Source organism: Lynx canadensis, chromosome C2, assembly GCF_007474595.2.
Source record: "Lynx canadensis isolate LIC74 chromosome C2, mLynCan4.pri.v2, whole genome shotgun sequence".
In the NCBI taxonomy this organism is placed as follows: domain Eukaryota; kingdom Metazoa; phylum Chordata; class Mammalia; order Carnivora; family Felidae; genus Lynx; species Lynx canadensis.
This window is the reverse complement of record NC_044311.2, coordinates 73,450,521-73,471,318: the sequence shown is the minus strand read 5'-3', so window position 1 is coordinate 73,471,318 and position 20,798 is coordinate 73,450,521.

Here is a 20,798-nt window from a genome sequence, read left to right as displayed (position 1 = left end):
TATTTAAAGTAATAATGGCTTTAAAACTCCCGAACCTGGAAAGAGAAATAGATATCCAAATATATGAGGCTCAAAGGACTCCAAATAGGTTGAACCCCAATAGGGCCACACCAAGACACAGTATAATTAAATTGTCAAGAGTCAAAGACAAAAACAAAAATTTAAAGCAACAAGAGAAAAAGAGAAGTTACATAGAAGGGAACCCCCCTAAGACTATCAGTGGATTTCTCAACAGAAACATTTCAGACCAGGAGTGAATGGGATGACATATTAAAAATATTAAAAGAATAAAACTGTAAACCAAGAATATTATACCTGGCAAAGTTGTCCTTCAGAAATGAAGGAGAGATAAAGACTTTTTCAAACAAAAGCTGACTATGGAGTTCATAGTCATGCCTTACAAGAAATGCTAAAGGGAGTTCTTTGAGTGGAAGTAAAAGAATGCTAATTAACATCATAAAAATCTGAAAAGGTAGCATCAATCTCACTAGTAATGGTAAATAGTCATTGATTTGGCAAGATGGTAATAGTGATGTATAATTCACTTACAACTCTAGTTTAAAAGTTAAAAACAAAAACACAGTAAAAATAACCATAACTACAATATTCTGTTATTAAGCACACAATATAAAAAAGATTGCAAATTGTAACATCAATAATTTAAAATGTTAGAGGGAGAAGAAAAAGTGTAAAACTTTGGGATAACTACAAGAGAACTGGAAAATTGTAAGGAACATATGATTTATCAAGATTGAATCAGAAAGAAATAGAAAATCTGAATAGGCCAATTACTAGTAAGAGATTGAATCAATAATAAAACATCTCCCAATGAAGAAAAGCCCAGGACAAGATGGCCTCACTGGTGAATTTTATCAAATATTTAAAGAAAAAATTAATACCAATCCTTCTCAAACTCTTCCAACAAATTGAAGAGGAGGGCACACTACCAAACTCATTGTATGAGACCAGCATTATCCTGAAACCCAAATCAGGATAGAGCACTAATAAAAAAAGAAAACTATAGGCCAAAATTCCTGGTGAAAATAGAGGCAAAAATTCTCAATAAAATACTAGCAAACTGAATTTAGCAATATATCGAAAGAATCATTCACCATGATCAACTGGGATTTAACCCTGGATGCAAGGATGGTATAATGTATGTAAATTAATCAATGTGATACATCATATTAATAGAAGGAAAGGAAAGAATCACATGATCATTTTAGTAGATGCAGAAAAAGCATTTGACAAAATTCAATAGCCATTCATGATAAAAACTCTTAGCAAATTTGGCATAGAAGGAACATATCTTAACATAATAAAGCTCATATATGATAAGCCCACAGTTAATATCATACTCAAGTATATGGTGAAAGGTTGGAAGTTTTTCCTCTAAGATCAGGAAGAAGCAAGGGTGCCCACTCTCACCACTCCTATTCAACACAGTAATGGAAATCCTAGCTAGACCGACCAGGCAAAAAAAGAAACAAAGGTATCAGGATTAGAAAGAAAGAAGTGAAACTGTCTCTACTTGCAGATGACATCAGTTTATATATAGAAAATCCTAAATTTGCAAATATGTGGATGGAACTAGAGGGTATTATGCTAGGTGAAATTAGTCAGTCAAAGAAAGACAAAGATCATATGATCCACTCATATGAGAACTTTAAGACAAAAAAAAGATGAACATAAGGGAAGGGAAGCAAAAATAACACAAAAACAGGGAGGGGGACAAAACATAAGAGACTCTTAAACAGAGAACAAGCAGAGGGTTGCTGGAGGGGTTGTGGGAGGGGGAATGGGCTAAATGGGTAAGGGGCATTAAGGAATCTACTCCTGAAATCACTGTTGCACTATATGCTAACTTGGATGTAAATTAAAATATAAATTAATTATTTTTTAAAAAGCAACAGAAAGGAAAAAAAAAAAGAGAAGAAAATCCTAATAAGTCAACCAAAGAAAACTATTAGATCAAATCAATGAATTCAGTAAAGTTTCAGATACAAAGTTAATGTATGAAAATCAGTATGGTTTCTATACACCAACAATTTTATGAAAAAGAAATAAAGAAATTTATCCCATTTATAATAACATCAAAAACAGTAAAACACTTAGGAATAAATTTAACCAAGGAAATGAAAGATCTCTACTCTGAAAACTATAAGCCAGAGATGAAAAAAATCAGACACAAATAAATAGAAAGGTACCAAGTGTTCATGGAGTGGAAGAATTCATAACGTTTAAACGGCAATACAACCAAAATTCATCTATAGGTTCAATGCAATTCTTATCAAGATTTCTTTTTTTTTTTTTTTGTAGAAGTAGAAAAAACACTGCTACAACTTATATGGAACCATAAAAGATTCCAAAAAGCCAAAGAAATCCTGAGAAAGAAGAACAAAGCAGGAGGCATCAGACTCTTTGATTTCAAGTTATACCTTAAATCTGTCATAATCAAAACAGTATGGTATTGGCATAAAACCAGACAAATAGAACAAGGGAACAGAACTGAGAACCCAGAAATGAACCTAAGCATATAGGTTAACTAATACTTGACAAGGGAGCCAAGAATATTCAGTGGAGAAAAGACAATGTCTTCAATAAGTGGTGCTGGGATAACTGAATATACACATGTAAAAGAATGAGACAAATTAACTGAAAATGTTGATACATGTACACAATGGAATATTATTCAATCATAGAAATAAGGAAATCCTACCATTTATAACAACATGGATGGACCTTGAAGATACTATCCTAAGTGGGATAGGTCAGACAGAGAAAGATAAATGCTATGTGATTTCACTTATATGTAGAATCTAAAAACCAAAAAACACCTAAAACAAAACTCATAGGAAAAAATATCTGACATGTTATCAGAGTCAGGGGTGGGAGAAGGGGGAATTGGAGGAAGGTGGTCAAAAGACACAAATTTCTTGTTATAAGATAAATAATTACTAGAGATATAATGTACAACATGATGACTATAGTTAATATGCTGTATGATATAGAGGAAAGTTGTTAAGGAAAATCCTGAGAGTTTTCATCACAAAGAGAAATTTTTCTTTTTCTTTTTCTTTTTATTTTTATTATATCTATATGAGATGATGGATATTAGCTGAACCTATTGTGCTAATCATTTCACAATATATGTTAAATCAAACCATCATATTATATGTCTTAAACTTATACAATAATGTTTGTTGATTATTTCCAATAAAACTGGGGAAAAATGTCAAAATAATGGACAGTTTATCCTGAGAATTTGGGTAATGGAGTGACACTGTTGACATCTGGACATCTTATTTTGGGTAAAAGCTGTGTTTCCATTTTTGTTTTTGTTTTTGTGTTTTTTTGTAACATGTGAATCACTATAATATTTTTTTGCCAACTCTACCTATACTTATTTACTGAACACCTTTCTTTGGACTCAGCTTTTTAAAACTAAATAAATTCTATTAGGAAGAGGTCATTATCTACACTACCACAAATGAAAACCCTGTATCTTGAATAAAATAAAATTACAGGTGCACCTGGGTGGTTCAGTCAGTTGAGCATCCAACTCTTGATTTTTGGCTCAGGTCATGATCCCAGGGTCATGGGATTGAGCCTCACATCAGGCTCCGCACTGAGTGAGGAGCCTGCTCAAGAGCCCCTCTCTCTCTCTTCCTCTGCCCCTCTCCCCCACTCACGCCTGCTCTAAAATTATATATATATATATATATATATATATATATATATATATTTTTTTTTTTTTTTTTTTTGAAATTTGGAAAGAGACCTGGATGTCTACTATTACTATTCAACAGTATATTTGATATCTTAGGAAATGCAGTAAGGCAAGAAAAATAAAAAGTATAATGTTTAAAAAGGAAGAAATAAAATGATAATTATTTACAGATGACATAATTATATATGTAAAAAATAAAAAATAACCTAGAGGTAAACTACTGGCATTAATAAGTAATATTTAGGGGAGTGATATAAGGTCAGATATAAAAATCAACTGTGTTTTATTTTTTTATTAAAAAAAATTCTTTTAACGTTTTATTTATTTTTGAGACAGAGAGAGACAGAGCATGAGCAGGGGATGGTCAGAGAGAGAGGGAGACACAGAATCCGAAACAGGCTCCAGGCTCTGAGCGGTCAGCCCAGAGCCCGATGCGGGGCTCGAACCCACGGACCAGGAGATCATGACCTGAGCTGAAGTCGGACGCCCAACCGACTGAGCCACCCAGGCACCCCTCAACTGTGTTTTTTAAACCAGAAAAATTAAGTAGAAAATAAAAAGTTTTAAATGTTATCATGTATAATAGCATTAAAATCATTACATGCTTAGGAAAGATGGTCAGTATCTTAAAAAAAACTCTGATACATAATTGGGAAAAATTTTAAATGACCTAAATTAATGGAAGAATGTAACACATTTGTGGACATCCCCAAATTGATCTATAGATTAATATAATCACAATCAAACTCTCAGCAATATACTTAGGGCAGGTGTTAGGATTAGTAAAGAACTGGGTCTCATTAAATGACTCAGAAGAGTCAAGTAGCCCCACTCAGCTGAGTCAAGAAAGGAAATCCAGTATTGAGAGATCTGGGCCTTAAAATGAGGGAAAACCATTGGACTTATTAAGTTAAATAAAGCTGGGGCACCTGGATGGCTCAGTCAGTTGAACCTCCAACTTCCGCTCAGGTCACGATCTCGTGGTTCTTGAGTTCAAGTCCCACATCGGGCTTGCTGCTGTCAGCGCAGAGCCTCCTTCAGATCCTCTGTCCCCCTCTCTCTGCCCCTCTCCCGCTTGTCCTCCCTCAAAAATAAAAATTTTTTTGAAGGCTAAAATAAGCTATATGAGGGAAAGAATATGATGTTTCTTTCGTGCTTCACAGTCTGCACTTGTCTTTTGCGTCCATAATCTCCTTGAGAACTGTCAGCATCGTGAGCTGGAGGATCATCATTCCCATTCTACCAGTAAAGAAACTAAGGCTCAGACATTCCCATTCTACCAGTAAAGAAACTAAGGCTCAGAGAGCATTTTAGAGGCCAAAGTGATTCAAAATTATAGAGTAGGGATTAGAACACAGTTTTTTCTGGATTTTTGTCCAAAGCTCTTTCTGGAAAAAAAGATGTTAAGAAATAACATATACATACCATTCAGGGAATGGAGGTGCATCCTAAGTGTTATTTGAAATTTCAGATATATGAAAATATGAAAAGGAAGATACACACATATGACTATTGCAAAATGCGTGCTTTTGAATACACTCTTCCCTCAACTTTGAATGCCTCTCACTCCTTTATTCCCCAGTTGTCCGTTAAAATTCCACTGTAGCACTTTCTCCTCTAAGCAATTACCCTTTCCACACAAACAGACTTCAACACTGAGTTCATTTTCAGAGGGCATTGTGTAGAGATTAAGAGCAAGGACTCTAGAATCAGACTTTGAATTGGCATCCTCGGTCTGACACTTAACAGTTGTATAACTTTGGAATGGTTATTTCGCCTTTCATTATATGTATTTCCTAACTGTAAAATAAAGATGATAACAGTATCGTCCATCTTTTAGGATTGTTGCAAAAATTAAATCAGTTGATAATGTAAAGTGCTAGAACAGTGCCGGGTACGCAGTAGGTATGATATAGGTGATAACTGGGATTAATATTATTCAAAATCATTTATTGTACACCTACAGGATGCCAGTGACGGTGCTAAGCTTTGTTGATAGAAGTGAAACAAAATTTCCTGCTCTGTAGTGGAGGAAAGAGACAATAAGTCAGTAAATAACTAAACAAGATAATTTCAGACTTCAAAATTTGCATAAAGGACACAAACAGGGATGTAATAGATAGTAGTAGGGGGTGGGTGTGGTCTTCTTTAAGGAGGTTGGTTACAGAAGTGATGTGTAAGTGATCAGAGGGGGATATATGTCTTCACTGCTAATAATGAAGAGGCATGAGGAGATCTGGGAGAAGAATATTCCAGGCAGGAGGAACAGATAGTGCAAAGATGCCAAGATTAGAACAAGTTTAGTGTGTCTGAAAACAAAAATGGTACCAGTATGGGTGGAAAATGATGGAGAAAATAAGAGAGGTAGGAGGTGAAGTTGGTGAGGAAAACAGAAGTTGGATCATGCAGGACTTTGTAGGCCATGGAAAGAAATTTCAATTTTATGTGTAGGTAGAAACGATTGCAGTAAATTATAAGAAGTAAGGAGATATGATTTGATCAATGTTTTAAAAAGATCACTCTGACATCTCTGTGGAGAATGGATTGCAGGAAGGCAAGACTGGAAGCAGAGAGATTAAGGAGAGTGATAGGGCAAAAGATGGTTATAGCAGTAGAAATGCAGAACAAGAGATGGATTCACAATGTTTTGGAAGTGCAGTCTAGACTTGCTGATAAACTGAATGTAGACACTAAGGGAATGAGAGAGCTCCAAGATGACCACCAGGGTTTTTAGCTCCAGCAACTGGGTGAATGGTGGGGCCATTTACTGAGATGGGGACTGATCACTTTTTCTTTATCTTATTTTTCTCTTTCTTTCTTTCTTTCTTTCTTTCTTTCTTTCGTTCTTTCTTTCGGTCCTTCCTTCCTTCTTTTTTTTCTTCTTCCTTTTTTCTTCCCTTTTCCTTCCTTCCTTCCTTCCTTCCTTCCTTCCTTCCTTCTTCTTTCCTTTCTTTTCTTTCCTTCCTACCTTCCTTCCTACCTTCTTTCTTTCTTTAATTCCAGTGTAGCTAACATACACTGAATGTAACATATGACTGCTATATTTGTTTCAGATGTATAATATGCTACATTATAGTATATATAATTATATATTATATGCAGTTATATATATATAGTATATATTATATGTAGTTATATACATAGTATATATTATAGTATAATCACTATATTATAGTGATTCAACAATACCATATATTACTCAGTGCTCATTAAGATACATGTACTCTTAATTCTCTTCACCTATTTCACCCATAACCCCACCAATCTACCCTCTAGCAATCATTAGTTTGTTCTCTATACTTAAGAGTCTGTTTCTTGGTTTGTCTCTATTTTTCCTTTGTTTGTTTTGTCTGTAAATTACACATGAGTGAAATCATATATTTATCTTTCTCTGATTGCCTTATTTCACTTAGCATTATACTCCCTAGCTCCAACCATGTCATTGCAAATGGCAAGATTTCTTTCTTTTTATGGCTGAATAATATTCCTCTGTGTGTGTGTGTACCATATTTTCTTTATCCATTCATCTATTGATGGACACTTGGGCTGTTTCCATAATTTGGCTATTGTAAATAATGTTGCAATAAACATAGGAGTGCATGTATACCTTCAAATTAGTGTTTTTGTATTCCTTGGGTAAATACCCAGTTGTGCAATTACTGGATTATAGGGTAGTTCTATTTTTAATTTTCTGAGGAATCATCATACAGTCTTCCACAGTGGCTGCACCAGTTTGCTTTCTCACTAACAGTGCACAAGGCTTCCTTTTTCTCCACATCCTAGCCAACATTTGTTGTTTCTTGTGTTTTTAATGCAATGTTTTATTATTTTTTTATTAAAAATTTTCTTTTAATGTTTATTCATTTGAGAGAGAGAGAGAGAGAGGCAGAGAGAAAGGGAGACACAGAAACCAAAGCAGGCTCCAGGGTCTGAGCTGTCAGCACAGAGTCCAATGCCTGGCCTGAACTTGTGAACTGTGAGATCATGACCTGAGTGGAAGTTGGACGCTTATCCGACTGAGTCACCCAGGCACCCCAATACAATTCTTTAAATAAACATTTAAAAATAAAATAAAATAAAATTTAGTTTATGACAATAAACTGAGAAAACTGCATCCTCAATTCCTTGAATTTAGAAGTGGCCTGGAGTTGTCATGTACGGACATGAAAAAGCTTGCCCCGCAGTCATCTTTAAAATAACCCTAGTCTGGAAATAGAAAAAAATATAGATGAACATAGGGGGTAAAAAGAGAAAGGCAAACCATAAAGCAGACTCTTAACTATAGAGAACAAAGTGAGGGTGGCTGAGGGGAGGTGGCGGGAATGGTCTAAATGGGTGATGGGTATTAAGGAAGGCACCTGTGATGAGCACTGGACGTTATTTGTGATAAATCACTAAATTCTACTCCTGAAATTAATATTACGCTATATGTTAACGAACTGGAATTTAAATAGAAACTTGTAATAAAAATAAGTAAATAAATAAATAATAAAATGCAAACAAAGATTACATTATAGACATACTTACAAAGCTTCAAAAAATAAAAGGCTATATGCAGCTTCATCCATTACAAATATAACTAGGGTAAATTAATTATCATTAGGCTAATTAATTAATCATTAATTAGGCTGAAATGAATAATCCTTTATTAGTTCCATTATGCAGAAATTGCCTTCATATTATACTCCTGGTTAAGACATCCTTAAGATTGGATAGAACTAAAATGGGAAAATAAACAAGCAGATTTTCAACAAGACAGTGTGTTGACGGTCGTGGTTGTTGTCTCAAGCAAGACAGTGGTTGACTACAGGGACCCAAAAAGAACCAAAAGGCCAATGGGAGCCATAGCATTTCTCGGGTATATATAGTTACACAGCACAAATTTATAAGTCATTTTAACTCCTCTCCTTTTCTATATATTTCCTTACCAATTCTTCCACTTATCCTCAATGTTGCTTTCTAACCAGTACTTTCTATCCATTTGCCTCACTAGAACACATACAAAGAACAGTTCCTTATTTCTAGGCTCTCCCCTCCCTGTGAGGTTTACAACTGATTGTCTGATCTTCCTCAAACAAAATTTTCATTATTTCACTTCTCATTCAGGAATGTTTAGGGATCCTCCAAGTTTTATCTTCTCTCATCTCCTCAGTCAGACCTTTGTCAATTGTCTCAATACAAGTTCATCAACCTTTCTGGGATATTTTGTTACTCTCTGGTTTAAAGTCATCAGTGGCCCCATAAGATGATAATAGTAAATATGTTCTCATGAAACTTCTTCTCCAATAATTCTTTTTTTTTTTAGCATTTTTTAAATTCATTTTTGAGAGACAGAGACAGAGTGTGAGCAGGGGAGGGGCAAAGAGAAGGAGACACAGAATCCTAAGTAGGCTCCGGGCTCTGAGCTGTCAGCACAGAGTCTGATGCAGGTCTCGAACCCACAAACCATGAGATCATGACCTGAGCGGAGGTCAGATGCTCAACCCACTGAGCCACTCAGGTGCTCCTAATAATTCTTGTTTTAATTCCATTTCTTAGCCTAGTTCCCCACTTCCTAACAACTGACCATACTTGACTTTCTTAGGCTCATCTCCTGCCACTCCTTCCTTCCCCACAACCTCCTGTATTCAAGCCACCGTAGGCACTTTGCCATCCCTGGAAGACTGAGGATTTTCCACATCTCTTTGCCTAGATTAATACTATTCCCAAGGTCATGAATGCTTGTCTTCTTTTAACCACGTATAGAAAGGTAGGAACTGTACCAATATCACTTCAAAAACTTTCCTAACTCCCTGACCCTGCATTATACTTCCTTTCTATTCATTGCTTCTTATTCTATTTTCCCACAGCATTTGGTTTAAATTTTGTTTGGATTTATGACGAATTCTATATGTTGCCATACCTCAGACTACACTGTATGAAATCTTTAGGGCAGGAAAAGTTTCCTGTAGTTATTTCTATATTTCTTTTTAAAAAAAAATTTTTTTTTCCAACGTTTATTTATTTTTAAGACAGAGAGAGACAGAGCATGAACGGGGGAGGGGCAGAGAGAGAGGGAGACACAGAATCGGAAACAGGCTCCAGGCTCTGAGCCATCAGCCCAGAGCCTGACGCGGGGCTCGAACTCCCGGACCGCAAGATCGTGACCTGGCTGAAGTCGGACGCTTAACCGACTGCGCCACCCAGGCGCCCCTCTATATTTCTTATATTCAGCTCTTATTCTTCAAAGGCTGAGATGGTGCTTAATAAATGTTTGCATTTTGGGGTGCTGGGTGGCTCAGTCGGTTAAGCGTCCAACTTCGGCTCAGGTCGTGATCTCGCGGTTTGTGAGTTCAAGCCCCGCGTCGGTCTCTGTGCTGACAGCTCGGAGCCTGGAGCCTGCTTCGGATTCTGTGTCTCCCTCTCTCTCTGCCCCTCCCTTGCTCATTCTCTGTCTCTCTCTGTCTCAAAAATAAATAAAAACATTAAAAATTTTTTTTAAATAAATGTTTGCATTTTGAATGGATTCAGTTCCCCCAAATTCTATGGTCTTCAGGCTACATATTGCATTTCTGTACTCTGTATTCCATTTTAAGTGTCCTAAGTTATTGCTTATGCATAAGGTATATCACGAACTGTAAGATGGCCTTTGCCTGACTCCACAACTACCCTCTTCCATCTCTGCCACCTCTTCTTAGTAACTCTCCTTCCCAAGTGCTTAAAAAATACTCTATGGCATTCCACAAAGTCAGGGAAGTGTTCCATAAACATTTTTGATTATTGAGGAAATGTAATTCTCTTGGCTATGGCTTCCAATAAAATTTAAGACAAGAGAATCACTAAAATCAATCACTGTACAACACATTGAGGACATAGGTTTCCACACTGACCTTTGTCAACCTTTGGTTGACAAGGAAATTAAACCCTGGTGTTATTATCCTTCTCTGTTATTTTTGCATGGTTTATATACACCTTTCTCAAACTGCTGATAATAATGCTGCCCTTTCATTGAGCATATATGATAAGCAGACACTGTGTTGCTGGCCTGACTTGCATCATCTCACGTAATCCTTATACCAATCCTGAAAGTCTGTTCTCAAGATTAGAAGACTGAGGCTCAGAGAAGTATGGTAACTTGTCCAAACTCACATGGCTAACACACTTGTGGAGCTGATCCCCTTAATAAATGATTATGTAGACTTTGAGTCATCTCTCCCAGTGACAGGTAAACCCTTATGTCATTTGAAAACAACACCTGTAGGCAGTGTTAAGGACTTTTTAAAAATATTGAACTGTAATGTACAGCTTTCAGCTCTTGGTCCTAGTTCTGTACACTAAGTTATATATGTGGAGAGTTTTAATTATTATTTCTTATGCTAGCCTTATTAATATTTAAAGGCTATTGCTATTTTTTTCATTTTTCTTTTCTTTTCTTTTTTAACACCAAATATCTTCATCTCTTTCAGCTGTTCCTCATGTAACTTGGCCTGAGGCCTCACACACTCCAGGTTGCTCTCCTTTGGACAAGCTCTGGTTGTGTCAATCAATGTCCCTCTTAAAACTGGATGAAGCCCAGGGCTGAACATAACGCCCCCTAACTGGTGTAGACTGCACTCAAACTATCACCTCCTTTATTCAGATCCTTTACTTCTATTAATGTAGTCTGAAATTGTGTTACATTTACTGGCAATGCTGTCAGTTAAAACCCTGAGGGTTTTATTTTCCATATGAATTATAAAATTTATGAATGTGAGAGCAATTTACAGACTATAAAACTACTATACTAATATGATTTATTAATAGTAGCATAAATGGCAGATTTGATCTACTTTCAAAGCAAAACAGTTCACAGAATAAATTTTAATTGGTGGATTCTAAAAATCTAATTCTAAAAATCTCCAAACCGTTAAAAAAAACAAACAGGGTAAGCCAATTTGCCTGCAAATAATAGAGGCAAGTCTCAGTAAGTAGGAGCTTTGTCATCCATGGACTTTAATATTTCTAAAACACTCCAGGGTTCAACTTTAATGTAGAAGTTAAGCAACATGATTTTTATTATGCAGGCTGCTCTGGACAACCACTATGACGTGAGAACATTCATAGAGCAAAGTTTCTTCATCAAATACATACATGTAAATTGTAGCCTTTGATAGCTGTTTGCGGAAAAACAGTCATCATGGGAAAGCAGAATGGGCCTTGACTAAGAACTGATATCAACTATTCATTTCAGTTCAGAAACTTTTACTAAGCACATAGTACGTGTAGAGCATTATTATAGGTGCTCTGAAGGAATCAAAGAAAATGGGATTCCTGCCCTCAGTCATAAATACGCTCATCATATAAAACCATCATTAATGAACCCACTGTCATATTTTCTCAACACTATGGAATAATAAAGATCACTTAGAACCACATCAATTATTTTTAAGTTATCCGGAATTTTCAGTTAACCCAGGAGGCTTTAAGTTTTCCATATACCCAGTAATAGCAGAGTCACCTCTATTGATACAGTTGCTCATTAATTCATTCAACAAATACATAACACTAAGGAAACTCTAATAATTGGGTCTGCCTAGAGTTAATGCATTTATGGGGAATGAAATCTAATAAGGTTACATTCATAAGTAGGGGCCACATACAAAGGGCTTTGTATGTTGAAGTGGAGTATATGTTGTTTTTGTCCAACCACTATTTTTCTTCGCATTCTCTTGCTAATAGAACTCTCTTTTCCAGGACAGGGCCATCTTCATGTTGCTGGGGGGAGGCAGAATGACCCTGGCCCCTTCATGTCCCACCCAGACCTAAGCCTAGACAATCAGAGTCCCCTATCCCTCAGGCTGTGGTGATTGATACAGGGCAGGCAGGTGACCCAAGCCAGGCTAATCAGGGTGCTGGCCTGACATTTTTTGTTAGAGTTATTAAAGAACAATTGTTTCCAGAGGGGTTGCTAGACTGCTACGATGGAAGTGGTGGTTTGGGGGGAGGGAGGTTTTTCAGCATCAGCCTGATGCTAAGTAGAGACAGTCTAAGACAGAAACCAAGAGACAGCCCTGATGACATCCCTTGCCATGGAATGAAGCCAGGTCTGCCCCTGGATTTTACAGTATGTTAGCTAATAAATCCCATTTACTGTATAGGTTAGTTGAATTGTTTTTTGTTGTTTATAATCAACTTGATTCTAACTAAAACTTATGTTACATAAAGAATTTGATGTCATGACATTCATATTCAAACCTACATCATATCTGTAAGTAATACACACACACACACACACACACACACACATCTATCTATCTATCTACCATGTCATACAGGTTCAACGCTGCGCTCAGTATGACGACCTAAACATTATCCAATTTCTTTTTTTTTTAATGTTTATTTATTTTTGAGACAGAGAGAGACAGAGCATGAACGGGGGAGGGTCAGAGAGAGAGGGACACACAGAATCCGAAGCAGGCTCCAGGCTCTGAGCTGTCAGCACAGAGCCTGACACGGGGCTCGTACCCACGAACTGTGAGATCATGACCTGAGCCGAAGTCGGCCGCTTAACCAACTGAGCCACGCAGGCACCCCAAACTTTATCCAATTTCAACCTCATCTTCAGCAATGCATATTCTCTGTCTCTGTATTCCATGTGTAAAATGGATTTTTATTAGTATTCTTACTTATGAAGATGCTTTGAGAATTAATGAGCTAAAATTAGCTAACTTAGGGAAATTTTAATAGAGCCTGCTGATGCTGAGTGATTATTTAACATACACTAGTGACCTGTTGAAAGCAGGCGTATGAGGCCTCCATAAACCCATGTCTTAATTGTGGCAAACTCCAGCATTTCTTTAGCTTCTAATTTTGGATGAATATCCAAATTCTGAAATTTACTATCCAGTGCTCTATTCACTAGAGAATATTGCAATCTTAAACCATGCTTCAAAATTGTTCTTCACAAAATTTTATGATGTATCAAAATAAGTCATGTCTGAAGTAAATGTTCTAATTTTAGATGGTGCTTCTTTTTCTATCAAAAACCACTTTCATGTAGAATCATTTCCAGTACACTTACTGGTAAAGACATATTCCAAAAGAAGGAAGTAATTTGCAAGGTTTTTTTTTCTTTCTGTCTGAATGAGGCCTCTAAAAACAAATACTCATCTATAATGCATGGAGTTTATTTTAAAGCAAAAATTGTGTCACATTTTACCATGAGTAAATAATTACATTTCCTACTTTCTTCCTCCTTTTCCCCAGGACTAGTAATATTTGAATTGATCCACAGGAAAATCACATTGAATTTTATCAACAAGTCAATAAAATACAATAATAGCATTGATATTGTAGATGGTCTGCACATGCAAACCTGGGATAATTTGACCAGTTACATTAGTCTAATTTCTTATTTTGTTTTAAGTAATCAAACAACCATTTTCATTATTTTTTGACTGAGTGTCCAACTGGGGTTTGCATGTAGTGACCAAAAACAGGCCTAAGGCATCAGAAAAGATTCAAGCTTTGCCCATGAGGCCTATACTAAAACACAACTGCTCAGTGCACTCAGAGGCCTGGCCGGGCCTTACACATGCAAGGTTGAAACAGTCTTAGGAAGATACGTGATACCTATAGCAAATAGGTACCAGAATTCAAATCTTTGTTTTGTTTCAGTACTTTAACAAACAGAGTTATGCAAACTCCATGTAGAATTGGGTCAACTCAAACTCAGTTTAGGAGGCTTGTTAATGCATTGGTTATACAACACAATACACACCTTCAAAAGTAAAACTTTCAATAAGCACATAGTGCTTTAAATGCCAAACATCTGTCTCTCCACAGACACAACTAATAAAAATCAGAATTAAAAACAAACAGGAGGGGCGCCTGGGTGGCGCAGTCGGTTAAGCGTCCGACTTCAGCCAGGTCACGATCTCGCGGTCCGTGAGTTCGAGCCCCGCGTCGGGCTCTGGGCTGATGGCTCGGAGCCTGGAGCCTGTTTCACATTCTGTGTCTCCCTCTCTCTCTGCCCCTCCCCCGTTCATGCTCTGTCTCTCTCTGTCCCAAAAATAAATTAAAAAACGTTGAAAAAAAATTAAAAAAAAAACAAACAGGAAATCGTCTTTCAATACATAAACTAAAGACATAAATTAGGGGTTTGTATCCCTGGTTGACCATTAAAATCAGCTGTAAGATCTGATTTCTATGGCCTGGGGTGGGATCCACACAGGGTTTTTAAAGCTTCTCAGGTGATCTTAATATACAGCTAAATTTAAGAATGGCCTAAACTTTTCTAATCTTAAAGTATTATTTACAGAGAAAGGTAATAAAGAGCATGATAGCTGTTTCTATTCTGCAAATTACTGAAAGTCCAAGAGCTTTGGTCTCTTTGTCGTTAAAATATGAATTATGCTATCTGTCACTCAGGATATTTTCAACAGTTACCAATATAAAGGATGTGGCCTGGAGTAATGCTTAGCACATTATGGGGCGAACACTCAAAAGCCACCAAGTGATCAGGTAGGTAATCCCTCTGGGTAAGATGAGAGGGGCTGGTGGAAACTATAGCAAAACAAGAGAGACCCAGTCTAAAGGGGACATCCACTTCTTGGTCTTTTGCCAATGGTCATGTAGGAATATACTTCCACATCTTCTTCTCTTCCTCCTCCTCTTCTTCCTCCCCATCCTGCTCCCCCTCTCCTTCCTCCTCCTTTTTTTAGGAAGAGAAAGAAATCTGGATATTTTAAGTATGAAATTTTCCTACTTTTAAAGCAGCCCAACAAAACATATTTGTGTCACCAATTTTCTCTTCTGGAAAGTCTTAATTCTCTTTTACCATACAAACATACTCTTGTCACATGTCTGTGGGTGGTTTCAAATTTTGTTCTTGTTTTAGGTTAGTTTTAATTAATTACTTAACTATCCATTTATCTTTCTGCCAAGTATTTCTTCCCAAGTGGGTCAAGGACTTCTAATTTACTTTCATTGAGGTATAATTGACATACAACATTATATTAGTTTCAGGTGTACAACATAGTGATTTCATATTTGTATATATTGTGAAATGATCACCACATGAAGTCTAGTTAACATCCATCACCACACATAATTACAGAATTGGATCAAGAATTTCTAGCTATGACTTTGTATGATATAACCACATAATGAATCTATTAGTCGTCAGGTATTATGCAGTTAAAATTTGTTCATGATATATTTTTTCCCATGTGATTAATGACACAATTTTGTCTTCCTCTAGTCATGTCTCCCCTCCCCCATCAACAGTAAATTTTTCTTCAATTTCAACCTCAGCAATTTGTTATAGTCACCACTTCACATTTTTCATTTTTCGCTTTTATTTTGGGAATAAACAAATGTTATTTTTTGCCAACTGAATTGTACCAATAAAGCTCACTTTTTTCCAAAGAACGCCACATTTTCTTAGTCTACTGTATCCAATAGCACCACTTAGCTTCACTGTTGCTACTACATACAATCTGCATGAATAAAAGCGGCTTCTTTATCTTTCCTTAGAAAGGAAAAACTCTTACGTTATACCAACACCCCTTGTTTACATACGGTAGATGAAGTACTTTGTTCTTTTTTTTCCCAAGTTTTTATTTAAATTCTAGTTAGTTAGGGGCACCTGGGTGGCTCAGTTGATTAAGTGTCTGACTTCGGCCCAGGTCATGATCTCGCAGTTTGTGAGTTGGAGCGTCACATAGGGCTCTGTGCTGACAGCTCAGAGCCTGGAGCCTGCTTCAGATTCTGTGTCTCCCTCTCTCTCTGCCCCTCCCCTGCTCACACTGTCTGTCTCAAAAAAATGAATAAAACATTTAAAAATTTTTTTTTAAAATTCTAGTTAGTTAACATATAGTGCAATATTGGTTTAAGGAGTAGAATTCAGTGATTCATCACTAACATACAACACCCAGTGCTCATCATAACAAGTGCCCTCCTTAATACCCATCACCCATTTAGCCCATAATTTAGCCCATCCCCCACCCACCTCCCTCCATCAACCCACAGTGTTCTCTATAGTTAAGGGTCTCTTACAGTTTGCTTTTCTCTCTCTTTTTTCCTCTTCCCCTATGTTCATCTGTTTTGTTTCTTAAATTCCACATATGGGTGAAATCATAAGCTATTTATCTCTTTCTGACTGACTTATTTCACTTAGCCTGATATACTCTAGCTCCATCCATGTCCTTGCAAATGGCAAGATTTCATTCTTTTTGATAGCTGGTATACACACACACACACACACACACACATCTTCTTTATCCATTCATCAGTCAATGGACATTTGGGCTCTTTCCATAATTTGCTATTTTGATAATGCTGCTATAAACATCGGGGTGCATGTGCCCCTTCAAATCAGTATTTTTGTATCCTTTAGATAAATATTTATGGGTGAAGTACTTTGAATTCTTTCTTTTTTTTAAGTTTATTTATTTATTTAGAGAGATAGAGCATGCATGGGAGGGGCAGAGAGAGAGGGAGAGAGAGAGAATCCCAAGCAAATCCACACTGTCAGCACAGAGCCCTATGCAGGGCTCGAACCCCCAACGTGCAAGATTATGACCTGAGCCAAAATCAAGAGCTGAATACTTAATCTGACTGAGCCACCCAGGTGGCTTTTAACAAAGCATAGAGGTTCTCATGTCCTACAGTAGCACCTAAACATGAAAGTGACAGTTTTGTGACTGAATTTGCTGAGAAACTCTATCACTATTATAAGACATGAAGCTAGCAGATGACACAAAAACTTCTTCCATGAATTATGAGTGGAAAACCTAATCACAGTTTTAAAAAATTTAGCACTTATTTGAGGACTATTATTGCTGTATAAAAGTTTAAGAAATTGGGGCACCTGGGTGGCTCTGTCGGTTAAGCATCCAACTCTTGATTTTGGCTCAGGTCATGATTTCATGGTTTGTGACTTGAAGCCTCACATCAGGCTCTGCACTGATAGTGCACAGCCTGCTTGGGATTCTCTGTCTCTCTCTTTCTGCCCCTCCCCTGCTCTCTCTCTCTCTCTCTCCCAAAATGAATAAACATTAAAAAAATAAAAAATAAAAAAAGAAGTTTGAGAACTTGTTTCAAAACTGATGGGAGGCCACAAAACAAGCTGATAGTTGAAGATGTGATTTATTTGTGAAAGGTCCCGCCTTTCAGATATACCTCCAACAGAGTTGTGTGTGATTAAAGATATTCTGTGTGAGATTAATTCAGGTTTTGACCTGAATTAGGGTATCTTGGAAACAACCGAATGATCTTTAAGCCCTCCTTGTGTGAATGCAGGCTTAAAAAAATCAATTTGAAAATCTCCAATGCCTAGATTAGATGATAATTGAATGATATTTAACTTAATAGCAACAAACAATATAAATAGCTATAAACATAGTTATAAATTCAATCAATTCATGATTGATTCTTAAGCTGACTCCTGTTAACAGAAAAGGAGAATGAAGTAAACTTTTCTGTAAAACTCCAGCACTTGTGGAACCCACCGCTGCACTTAGAGAAAGAATGCCATTAACTACTTGGAATATGCAACTGTCTAAGGGCAATATTTTCCTTATTCTTCTATGGCAGAAAAAAAACATAGAACTTAAAGAAGTTGTCACTACAAATGTGTGTGTGTGTATGTGACACACAGACAAGTATGCATGCATATGTAACATGTGTATTTTTATATGTGTAACATACATTTACCCGAGTTTGGCTTCCTTTCTTTCTCTCTCCCTCCCTTGCTTCTTTTATTTCTTCTTCGTAACAAAGAAATCAGTAAACAGTGCTATGATGCAATTAACTCTTGTGAGAAGGTAACAATCAATAATTACCACTTACTGAAGTTTTGCCTAAAGTTAATATTTAAAAACATAACAGACAATTTTAGTTTAGTTTATTTGAAGGAAAAAAGGATTCAAGAAGTGGACGATTCAAGTATTTTATGTACTATATTCGACATAGGACCTTTGCTAGCTGTTTTTCACAGAATCATAGAAAGCTAGACCCAGAAGCATTCCAAGATGGCATATAGATGAAATTCTCCTTGCAGGGGAGAAGACTGAAGCCCTTGCTAGCTAAGTATTTTCCACAGACAACTAGGATTCAAGCCCACGTCTTCTGACTGCAAGTCAGCAGCTCTTTCAACTCTACCAGCAGCCAATTTAAACCAAACCAAAACCAAAACCAAACCAAATAAAACCTGAGTCCATAATTCTCAGCATAAGGTTAACTGAAAAGAAAAAAAATCTGGGTGACTGGATGGCTCAATCAGTTAAGTGTCCAACTCTTGATTTCAGCTCAGGTTATGATCCCAGGGTCGTGGGATTGAGCCTTCGTCAGGCTCTGCACTGACTGTGGAGCCTACTTATGGTTCTCTCTCTCTTTCTCTCCCTCTCTCTCTCTCTCTCCCTGCTGCCCCTCTCTCCCACTCGCGTGTGCTCTCTCTCAGATAAGAAATTTTTTAAAAAGAGAAAAAAATCCTTTCCATTTGTTGAAAAAGCCAACCAGAGTAGTAAGATACAATTAGACTATATTTTTGTTCATTTGTTAAAATTTACAACTTATAGTTTTCATGTAATATACATCATTTAACCCATAATTTCCCACCATAATAAAGTAAAATAGTAGTACTGGTCAAATATTGTTCTTCCTCAAATGATCAGCTATAATTATGTAAGTTGGCTCTGATATTCATGTTCATTGCCACAAACTAGATTAGACTGGGAATATTGAATGCTGTGTTACAAACATATTTGGCATCAGAAAACTCTGAGTTCCAAACCTACCCAGCTATTTACCAACCCACTGACCTTGGGAAACATAAACTCTCTGAACCTTGGTTACCTTACCAGCAAATTGGGTGTAGTAGCACATATCTTTGACGATTTCTCTGAGTGTTAAATAAGATGATGCGCCCAAAGTGCCTGTCTCTCATGCTCACTAAGGTCCAATGACTCATCCCTGAAATTTTAACAGCAATGGACAAGAAGGTGGTTGGTGAATTTTCTGGGGCTATGCAGAGATGACTGGCTGATGTCTGAAACTACTTGTAAGACTGGACACCCGTGAAAGAATACCTTATTTTAAGTTTTGTTTTTCATAAGCCATTTGAAAGCCTTTTTCAAAGGCTTTTGGGTATATGGGTCATTTGGAAGCCTTTTTTGTACTCGCTTCTGGCTCGTAGTTTCCAAGGTAAACTTTATATCCTTGTCATTTCCCAAATGCGACACAAAGTGCTTATTAAATGCTTGTTGAATGAATGTCATTGAGCTTTACATTAGGCATGTATTTGGTGCATATATTCACACGCAGGAGCATGCATAAATGTAAACTCAGGGGCAGACCCTTGGCCCATTTTGTTTACAGCCATATCCCCAGTGCTTATAGCAGTGCTTGCTACACAGTGTTCAACATTTTTTCTGATGAATAAATTAGTGAAAGTCTACGTGTATACTATCCCATCCTAGACATTGTAGGAAGCAAGCTATTAGTTGTCCCCACTCATTAAAAGCACTTGCTTATACCATTGCATCCAATGAAAGATTGAGAAACAACAGGACAATTGGAGAAGTTACTATACTTTCATTATTCAAGAATTCACATTTGTACACTGTTTTTAGCTCCTACCATCAGGAGAGGAAAGGTGAGATGATTTCTAAAATGAAACTAAAGATTTCTTAAAGTTCTTAAAGACTTTCCTAAAAAGAGATGATACCATGTGCCCTTGCTGTCCTATCAAAATGGCCACCTGTGTGGCCTTTCCTAAGTTCATAAACAATAACAAAGAAAATGTTATTTAAGGTTGTTTTGGTATATGTGTCTCTCTCCCCTGTTCAACTGCAAGTTCTTTGAGATTAGGGACTGTCACTAGTTGGTATCTGCATCTTCATCACCTGACATTGACATATACTTAAGTTCTCAATAAACGCTTGAAGGAGGAAGATGATGTTTGTTTGTTCAAATGAAATTTACCCAAGTACTAAAACCTATATTTATGAACCCAATTTCAATGTCTCTTTCACATTTCCTCACACGCTCTCTAAAGACAAGATCAGTTTTTTTTTTTAATACATGACTAATTTTGGACCACATCTGG